The sequence below is a fragment of the Microtus ochrogaster genome, unplaced genomic scaffold, assembly GCF_000317375.1.
Source record: "Microtus ochrogaster isolate Prairie Vole_2 unplaced genomic scaffold, MicOch1.0 UNK1, whole genome shotgun sequence".
Taxonomy (NCBI): Eukaryota; Metazoa; Chordata; class Mammalia; order Rodentia; family Cricetidae; genus Microtus; species Microtus ochrogaster.
Genome location: NW_004949099.1, coordinates 13,928,633 through 13,936,887, shown reverse-complemented (window position 1 = coordinate 13,936,887; position 8,255 = coordinate 13,928,633).

Genomic DNA, 8,255 nt, shown 5'->3' with positions numbered 1-8,255 from the left:
AGTCCCGCCGAGGCATCCCGCGCCGCACCGGGCCTGGCTGGGCTGGGGGCGCCGTTGCGACAGCCGGGAGGGGAGGCAGGGCCCAGGACGCGAGGTGGCGACAAGTCGCGTTTGGCCCCAGGTAAACGGGGGTCCGGCGGAGGTGGCGTCAGGCGCCAGTGCTGGGGTCACTGTGGCCGGGAGCCGGGGACACGGTGGCTTGGGGTGGCAGGATCTGGGAGGCCTGGGGGAAGAGGAGACAGGGATGTCTGGAATGAACCTTCTTCTGGAAAGGTGGTAATGATGGACAGCAACATAGCGGGTTATCACAGAACACGGATACCCAGGTGAAGCCTGATGTGGGCGGCAGCCCGCGGGGGACGAGCATCCCCTGCCACCCCCACGCCCAGCAACAACTGCAAAGTTGCTTCTGTTCCAAAACCCATCAGGCACCCCCAGGAAGCCTAGGTTTAGAGGGCAAAGGAGTCCAGAGGCAGGAAGTGGCCCAGCTAGGCTCTTAATTTTACTTAGTCCCATTTTGAGGACTGGACTTTCAGGGATCCTCAAGCATGCTTGCTTTCTAACTCTTAAGTGGAACCTCAGCCAAACATGTACCACAGAAAGAAACTAGGCGTTTTCCTTGAGTTTCCTGGGCTATCCATTTCCTCGGTTAGTCTGAAATGGCCAGTGGCATGGTCTTGTCCTTAAACACCTTTGATCCTGCTGGGCTCACTGTCTGTCTGCCTGCGTCTGCACCAGCTTCACAAACAGACTATTCTTAAGGCTTTTGGAGCAGCCTGGCTACCTTTCTGTCACTGGCTTCTGTTCATTTACTTCCTGGCACTTTACTGTTTCCCATCATCTGTTTTTATTTCTTCTCAGAAATCCTGTCCATCTAACTCATCCCTAAATATTGTGTATGTGAGTGTGTGTGCTTATATCACTCTCCTCATTGCGTAGCATGGTAAAACCAGAACCAAAGGCTGTATTGTTTTTCAGATATACGCATTTAGAAACACTCTACATGCATAATGGGCCTCTTGGTGGGCATTCCTAAGATCACCAGCACAGAGAGTCAGAACTTGGCCTGTGACGGAAACGGGATCTCAGATGGTGCCGGAGCAGAAGAGGGGTGCGTGTGAGCAGAGCTGTGATGAGCATGGTTATTCTGCCAGCAGGGTTTAAGAGGGTAGGGAAATATTGTGATGGCCTGCCCCTGTGGTCTCAGAATCGGGAAGATGACAAATTGGAAGCCAGTGTGGACTACAGGACAAAGAGAACGGAACTTGAAAGTTAGTCCAGAGCCGCAGCAGACTCTGCATTTGGAAATCACTGGGGATCCCCTTAAAATGCGTTTCTGACCCAGTATGTCCAGAATGGGTCTAGACTGTGGCACCAATATTTGCTGTTGGTTCCACTGTGAGTAGCAAGGCCTTTGGATACAGTTCGGACATTTTTGCAGAAATCTAAAGGGAATGCCTTTCTTGGTACTCCTAAGTGGTCAAGGGGAAGTGGCTGGCTAGGCAGTCTTATAAATACATGTGACAGACAGAAAAAGAGCAATGTTTGCCCTAGTTAGGAATTGAGTTTTGATCGTGGTATAAGAGACCAGGAGGTGGGTGGTTGCTGGTGTTTTTTACTGGCCCACAGACCAAGTCTTTGGAAGTATACCCTACCCTGGTGATCACAGTGGGCTACAGAAGTCCCGGGCAGAGAGAGAAAGAAGGAAGAAGTAGAAATGTTCCTGGCATGTAGGTTGGTCCCCCTTGAGGAGCTTTCTAGAAGACCTACATTATAAGCAAGCACAAAGTGATAGACTCCCATTCTCGGGGAGAGAATGGGAAAGGTTTTTTTTTCTTTCTTTGTTTAAAGCCAGATGCATAGCCCTAGGCAAGGAGATCTTGCCACCACATGGGCTGTGCTTGCCCACAGAAGGAAATTTCCTACAGTCTCTGATACCAGCAGTGGGTTCTTTTTGTTGTTATAAAAGGCAGATTCCATACACTGAGCACCCAGATACCAAACTGTTAAATAGCAAAGTGTTATTTAATGTCATTGGCATGGCCATGTGCAGTATGTATGGCTGCAGTCTCCATTTTGCAGAGGAAGCAGTGTGCACATGTGGAGTGTACTGGGCTGCCAGGCTCGCTAGCCCAGGGATCCATCTGGCTCCTCCTCCCTGGCACTGGGATTACAGGCACACTTGACCGGACCTGGCTCTTTTATTTTAACATGGGTCTAGGGATAAATTTCGGGTCCTTCTGCAAGGCGAGAGTACTTTAGTAACTGAGCCATCTCTCCAGGCCCACTCTCTGAGTGGCTGAGTTTATAAAGACAACTGACAGTAAGTAACCAGTGCTCAGGACGGAGAATGAGAGCCCCTTCAAGGGGCGAAGGACTGTTCAAAACCAGCTAATCCAACATTGAGGTTTTACAGACTCATTCACGGCTGACTGAGAAGTGGGGCCCAGGTCCTCTCATTTCAGGTCAGACCCCTCCCCACTGAGTTGGAATATTGATAGCGTTTGTTTTTATGACTATAAATCACTCAACAAGTCATTTAACCTCTTGAAATCTAGAATGTTCACATTTACAAAATGGGGTATTGATTTCCTAGGGTCTCTGAGTCTGTAGTTTAGTTTAGTTAGGGGAAAAATGGAGTTTAAATGGGTCTCTTTCCCTAATGGAGAGAGCTAATCTTCAGAGAAGGTGTGGGAAAAGAATCCACAGTTCCCTTGTGCTTTATATTATATATAAAAATGTGTTCATAAAAATATTTTTTTCTACTGCTGCCTATTTAGTCTGATGTGCTTCTCTTGGGGATCTGAGGTTTGGTTTAATCCTTTACACAGAATCAAGCAGCAGCAGGACATGTGAATCATGACGGGTAGCGTTCATTTGTCTGCAGCTGTCATTCTCAGCGTCTGTCCAATAGATTAATACTTACGGAAAAGCCATTAACATTTCATCGGCCAGGATCTACTTGTATTCTTTTCACTTCAGGAAAGGCTTTTTAAATATTTTCTTACGCACCAAGTTGAATGTCTCATGTTAAAGGCAAATGAGATTTTTTTTTTCCAATAAAATTTTCCATTGTGTTTATAACTAATTCTGCATATAGACAGGAGATATTGGAAACCCCCTCCATCAGTCATGTCACCTCTTTGATGCGCATGGTGTGACTGGTGACACAAGCCAGCTTGTTCCAAGGGACTGATTGGCACAGTTTGACACATGCAGCTGTGGCCATGGGTCCTATCATCATGGCAGCCATCTTGGCCACTGCTTCTGGTTTCTGTCTGGTCATTTGCCTGTGGGTGAGAAGGTTGCGTTGACAGCCCCATCTTGACTCTTATAAGCAGTGAGGCAGAGTCTGGTCCCATTGGATGTTGGGTCATCAGATCATAGTATGGGGCTGCTCTGTGGCAGACAGTCGTAACTTCAAGAATGCAAATAGGCTTTGGAATTAGATATACCCTAGCTCACACCCAAATCAGCTGTTATCTATGTACCCCTGGGAAAGTCCTTTCTACTCTGAGCCTCTGAATCTCAAAGGCCTGTTGTGAGGAAGAGTCAGTTAAGTGAGACCTACTGATAGGAAGCAGAGCACGAGGTATGTACATGGATGGCGTGTAACTAATTAGTGGTCACTGAAGGTGATGACTGGGGACAGATGTATCAGGTGCCTTTCACAGCTCAAATGTTCAGTTCGGCAAACAGCAATGACAGAAGACAAGAACAATTTGATCCCAGCTGACAAAACACCAGATAAGATAGCCTACATGCATGCACACACTAGCTTGAATGACCATGTATTGTAAAATACATGCACCAGATTTATGGCGCTCTTAAAGAAGCAAGGAGCTGCCATGAAACCTGGGGCCACATTACCCCACCAACAAGGCAAGACAGAAACATAGTCAGAAGTTAGGTTTCTAAGGAGCAGTTCTATCCCCCTTGATTTTATGGATTTACCTCTGTGTTTGTAATGCAAATATCAGAAACATACTGTATGACAAGGTGCCTTGAGTTTGAGTTGGCATAGAGGATATATAAGTGGGCCAAGCTACAGTTAGTTAGGGCACTAGTCAGGTAATGTCACATGACCACATACAGTGGTCACTGGTTTCATGTCACTAGTGCACAAGCCTTGTTCTCTGCAAAGTCATAGAGACAAAGTTAGTTGAGGAGGAGATTTGAGCAGGGCTGGACCTGGCTATAGCATTTGTTCAAAGAGTGGTGAAAATTTTCTGAAATCAAGTAATGCAGATAGTTATACAATCCCATGAATGGCCCAAGAAAAGAGAATTGCAAATAATACAACATAAGACCCAACTTGTAAAAGTAAAACCAGCACTATGACCTGATTAAAAGCTAGAGGCACACTGCAATGGGCAGCTACTTCCAGCATTGAAAGGGTCATGCAGGATCAACAGTGATGTGTCCTTGCCATTGAATTTCCACTGCTGATGCTTGTTTAATGTGTTAAATTCTCAAGTGACTTAAAGCCATGCCTCCACATGAGGAAGAATGGCTACAGTTTTAAAAACAGTTTTTTTAAATTATTATTTATGTTATTTTCACCTTTCCTTTTCTCCCTCTAAACTCTCTCATGTACCTGCCTTGTTCTCTTTTAAATTCATGTCCTCTTTTTCTTTAATTGTTTAATTGTTTATATATACATCTGTTCAGACAAGATGTATCTTTCAGGGCTGTCCATTTCAAGTCAGACTCTTAATCTCAGGGTCGTGGGTTCGTGCCCCACATTGGGCGCCAATTGAAGGCGTAAGTCACAAACAATGCCACAGCAGTTTGGAATTATGATTAATAGGGTGGTATTTATTTAAAGGGGAAAAAACTTACAGATCACCGTCAGCCCTCTGCGCAACCAGGAAGGGAGTCTAGTCGCCAGTGGAGCAGGAAGTGAAGAGAGAGGAGAAGGAAGTGGCCGCTTTTTTAAAGGGAGAGAGACCACGCCCCAATGGGCTGGTATTTCAGAGGCTATAGGCTGGAGGAGCGGAAGGACCTCCCGCAACCTTGTATCTTTCAGGGCTGTCCATTTCAAGGTTGAGGCCTCCTGAGCTTTCCCCATGCACATCAGAACGTCTGTCGGTATTCATTCGGGTCATTGTTAGGCAGCCATGCTGGTGATACTTCATGGGTGTAGATTACCTGGCATTTCTAGGAGACATGATCTCACAGCAGACTTCCTGTTCTTCTGGCTACGATGGTCTTTATACCTGCCTTTTCTACAGTGATCCCTGAGCCTTAGGTGCAAGGGTTGTGTTGTAGATGTATCAGTTGGGACTTGGTTCCAAAACTTCTGCATTTTGGTTGTGATTTTGGTTTGTTATTTTTCTGTAATGGTTTTTATCAATTGCAAGGAGAAGTTTCCTTGATGAAGAGGGGTGAGAACTAGATTTATCTGTGGGTTTATATCAGGATAAATATTTAGAATGTAGTTAGAGATTATATTGGCTTAGTAAAGTGGTGGTTGTAGATTCTTCTCCATGGTCCATGACATCTCTAGCCACAAATCAGTTGGCTAGGTTTCCAGTACAAGGCATGGTTTCCCTCTTGTTGAGCAGATCTTAAGTCCCACCAAAGAGCTGTTGGTTACCACCAAGTCACATGTGCCACTACTACATTGTTAGGGTTATTTACTATGCTGGTCATTGTGGTTCTTAGGTGTCATCGGTGGGTAGGACTGCTGGTTGCTTCCGTCCTTTGGAAGCTTGCATGGTGCCCTCTAGTATCCTGAGAACCAATACTCATGGAGGAGGCATTTGACTCAGAACCACCTTGGGTTCCCAGGGCACTGTGTCTGAAGTGTGTGGTGTCTTCAGCAATAGGGATTTATCTTCCACCTCTCGGGGATAACCAAAGGCAATATCCTATAATGTTTTGGGAGTCTCTTAGACAACCCTGACTAACAGCTCAAAAGAGGGCTTCACAAAAGAAGACTTCTCATGCCTCATGCTGGGATCTTTGTTAGTCTATGATCTTTGAGGAGAGTATTGCCAGCCAAGATGAGAACATTTCATTTAAATTATATTTATCTGTGTATTCATTGACTTTCGTGTATTATGGGTATTTTAGGTAGATAGTTAATTAGATTCTTTCTTAGGGATTTTCAGACATCTTTACTGCTGTTTTACCCTCTATTTGTATTTAACTCCCTGCCCATCCCTAGTTACAGCCCCCCCCCATATTTTCATCCCTCCCATTAGATCACTTGTACCCTATTATTCCCTCTCTCACCCTTCTCATCCTGCTCCCCACCTCCACAATGACCCCCTTTTACTTTGCTGGTTCCTACAATTACTTCAGGTTCCTTGCTCACATCTGAAGATCTGGAGCTTGGAGGCTCCTCTATTGTGACCCTTCCAGTTTCCATCTCAAAAGTAGAGTGTACTCTCTCTAGTGGTTAAGCTAGCTAGTGTTGTGATCCTTGCTTACTTCTGAAGACTCTAGCAGGTCAGAAGATTAACATACCAAACTCCACCACCAGCCCTCCTGTGGTGCATGGAACTAGCCATGGCTGAGACCTCAAGTCCTGCCACTTCATCTTCTCCTCCACTTCCTTTCTTCACTCATAAACCACCTAGGAACTGGGGAGATAACGTATTTGGTAAAGTTATTGCCTCGCAAGCAAGCAGACCTGAATTCAAGCTCAAGACCCATGTCAAAAAGCCGGGCCTGGTGATATATGGTTATAGTCCCATTGCTGGAGAAGCAGAGATGGGCTCACTGGCTGGCCAACCTAACCTACAGTAATTTGGCAACTCAAAGCCAATGAGAGAAGGTGTCTCAGAAAACAAGGTAGATAGTGCCTGAGGAATGACACCCAAGGTTGTTTTCTGGCCTCTACATGTTATGCACACTCTCACATACAGATGTGCCCTCCAACACACATGCACACAATTAAATAGTGCACGGAATATGCAGTCATCTATATTTTCTAAGGTGTAGCTTTTGTGGCACATTTCTTTTAAAGTGTTTTAAGCTATGGAACCGAGAGGTCCATCATTCAGGATACTACTAATTGTGGATTTTTCTAGTTTGTTGCTGTGGTTTTGGATTTGGTTTGTGTGTCATCGTTCCTCCACTCCCAAGCCTTCCAGTGTTGGAAGCTTGGTCCATAGTGTGGTGGTATGGGAAATGGAGTGGAGGCTTTAGGAGGTAGAACATAGTGGGAACTACTCTGGTCACTGACAGCATTAAGCTTTGGCATCTCTCAGGGAGCCTCCTGATACCACCTTCCTTCCTTCCTCCTATCACTCCTGTCTAGTCTGGACCACTCTGCTGTTGTCTCATCCCTTCCCTAGTTGTGTATCGGAGCTCCCAGACAGTGTAGCTCACATCTTTCCTTTCTTCCTTTGGCCTCATATTCATGTGCTCTATGTATGCCAGGCGATTCCCGAAAAGATGCTTGGGAGGTCAACACTGTAAGACTTTAGATGTAGCTGATAGCATAGCTATATAGGCTGGAAATAACTAGTCTAGGCAGTTTTTTCTGATGCTTATCTGCCATTTTTATATATCCTTTACTGATGAACTTGATGCAGTTTTTGCCCATATTGTTCAGTATGCTGTATGTTCTTACTGACTTTTAAGAGTTGGCATTCTTGAGGACCATCATGTTTTTGAATGCTATTTATGTCATAGATGTAGCTTTTGTGGCTTGAAATTGAACTTCCTTAGAGCTCCTTTTGTGTGGTAAGCAAAACCCAGTGGGTGCTGTCATGGTGTCCTTTTTCTGCACAGTCACCCAATGCCCCTGACCTAGGACTAAGTGTGCGGACAATGACCCATGAGTCTTAGGAGTGTTTTTCCTAGGAAGCATGCTTCAAATAAAAAAGGTGCATGTATTTTCTCATTGTATGTATTTTGGTTCTTTGTTGACTTTTGACATATTGCGTGTGTGTGTGTGTGTGTGTGTGTGTGTGTGTGTGTGTGTGTGTACCGCAGGTGCCACAGAACAGGTGTGAAGGTCAGAGAACACCTTGTGGAAGTTGTTTCTTGCCTTCTACTGTGTGCTTCCTGGTGAACAGACTCAGGTCGTCAGGCTTGGTAGCAAGTGCCTTTACCCACTGAGCCATCATGCCAACCCCTTTAATGTATTTTAAAGAGCAAAAGATTTTAATTTTTTTTCAAGTCTCATTTTTTTTATTTTGACTATTAAAGGTATCTTAGTTTTGACAAATTCTTGCCTAAACCAGATTAAGAAGATTTTTCTTTTATATTTTCTTCAAGTAGTTTTTGATTTTATGTTT